This window comes from Palaemon carinicauda, chromosome 11 (genome assembly GCF_036898095.1).
Source record: "Palaemon carinicauda isolate YSFRI2023 chromosome 11, ASM3689809v2, whole genome shotgun sequence".
Classification (NCBI taxonomy): Eukaryota; Metazoa; Arthropoda; class Malacostraca; order Decapoda; family Palaemonidae; genus Palaemon; species Palaemon carinicauda.
The window spans coordinates 45,614,813-45,617,312 of NC_090735.1; the positions used below are offsets into that span (position 1 = coordinate 45,614,813).

The following is a 2,500-nucleotide window of genomic DNA, read 5'->3' on the forward strand; positions in this document are numbered from 1 at the left end:
TATATATATAAGTATATACTTATATATATATATATATATATGTGTGTATATATATATATATATATATGTGTGTGTGTGTGTGTGTGTGTGTTTGTGTGCGTGAGTGTGTGTGTCTAATAAAATATTCAGTATTTTATATTAACCATTTTATACGTTACTATAAAGTAAAGCTCTCATTATCATAATAATAATAATAATAATAATAATAATAATAATAATAATAATAATAATATAGTATGGGCACAGCCGATTTTTTTACAAGATAAACTTTTTTTTCACACGGCCCCCCCCCAAAAAAAAAAAAATCATATCATCGTCAGCTTACATACATACATATTTACATACATACATATATATAAACACGGGTAGGAAAACCTACCTTCAATCCTAACCATGACGCATCCATTGTTAGTTAATTAAATATTATTATTTGCTTCTAGGAAATGAGCAAAATAATTGAGCTAAAGCCTGAATAACACAATATAGAAAGCTAATTTGGTAACATGAATATTATTTGCTTCACACAATGGAATATGAACTTGATAACTTAGTATAAGAAAAGTCTTTCTCAATTAAAATTAGTTAATCTAGTGATTTAGTGTCCATTTTGGATATGTTCTGAAATTTAACGAATCTTTGATATTCATAATCAAGATTCAAATTAATGTATTTTTTATATACCTAACGTTTTTACCTAATATTCGAGAACTCTCCTTTAATTGTTAGCAGCATCAGTTCGAAATTAATTTAGCCATGCCAATATGATGCTAATTCATATAGTGATTTCACCATTCGGTTTTATATTAAATGCCTGATATATAAACAACTTTATCAATATGTTGAACATTTACATTGCAAATCATAAAAGAATTAATATTATGTTTTGTTCCCGTAAAAAAAAATTCTGATAAAGGACCGGATCCTATCTAGCTTTATTTACGTTCGGTTCTTTATACTTGTGAACTTTCACACTTTGTATTTTAAATTTTTATCAAAGCAATAAGAATGAATTCAAATAATATTCCTCTTACTTAAAAAAATACATATAACAGGACCAGAAGCATAACAAGTTTTCTTTTCCATTTTGAAGATTCTTCCGGTCAATTGATAGATGAGCATAAATACTGTATAATATTTTTCTTATAATTCAAATGAATAGAAACATTTAATGACACCTATTAACCATCACTAAAGGTTTTTTTTTCGAGTTACGTTATCGATATTATATTAGGATATTCCCCTAACTACACATATTTCTTAATAATGAAACCAATATGGCTATGGAAGGCTTATTTGATGTAAACCATCATATCAGTTCATTGAGCGTAATGGGCTTTGTAATTGCCATCTGAATCACATTTATCGCATCGATCTCTTTTACTCCATCAATTTACCCATCTTAACAATAAAGTCATTCTACATTTAAAGACGTTGCATCTACCTAATTAGAAAATAATACTAAGTGTGCAAACTCTAAAATCAGTGAAGCGAAACCCTTGAGTTGAGAATCCGATTTCTATTAAACTGTTTATCGGTCAAATCAAGGAAACAATAGGTTACTGGTTTCGAGATTCCAAAGTCTCAATATATACTGTTTAAAAGCTTAAAGGTCGCTCATCAATGACAGAGGCAAGGAACAGAAAAATGTCCTAGCGACAGAACAATGTCCAAGACAGGAAAATGCTCTAGACTCTAGAGACTTAAATATACATATGATCAGCGGCCAAGCCCCCTTTCCATGAAGCTAGGACCAGGAGGGCTAAGTAATGGCAGCTGATGACTCTAGGGTAGACCTTTAGGCTCTCCCAAAATGCCCATCCCTAACTAACAAGGATGGTGAAGTAAATTGTTAAGCTTGCTTGTTTATTGATATTGACATAATCTTCCACAAGGTATTGAGAGTCCTTTGACAAGGTAATCTGATATCGAAGTGAACTTCGACAGGGTAAAGAGATGGCTCCAATAAATGTTTTAATGCTGATGATATATTCATGGCAGGGAATCGATTCGTGTTATGGTTTTATTTTTGGTTACATAAAATTGTCTATTTTAACATTTAAAAAGTTATTTAGAGCTTTATGTTATTGAAAGTCAATTCCAACTTTAATTCTGTTCTGATAAAATAAGTGATATATCTGTTTTCGTCATCAATGTTATAATCTCAATCTTCAATATCAATATATTAAAATTAACATTACTTGTTATGTCTCATAAGCCTTATTAAAAGGTTGATATAAATTCCAAAAGCAATGTTGGTAGAAAACATTCGAACAATTAACTAAAACAAGTATTACATATGCGACCATAAAAATCAAGACATTACTCGAAACATGGTTCAGCTTTGATATTACCTAACCAACAATTTTTCTCTTTATCTCCAGGGGCGGCCCACATGCCAACCAACCCCCCATCCCCACCCACTGCACCGGGTGCCCGTACTTCCTGGAGACGCCATCGCACATCAAGACAGCCGTAGGTGATGCTGCTAATCTCACCTGCG

At 31.4% G+C, this 2,500-nt stretch overlaps 1 pseudogene; it reads left to right on the forward strand.

Moving 5' to 3' along the window:
• The window catches only part of LOC137649266 (uncharacterized), a 45,463-nt pseudogene that overhangs the window by 30,864 nt on the left and 12,099 nt on the right, over positions 1 to 2,500 (forward strand).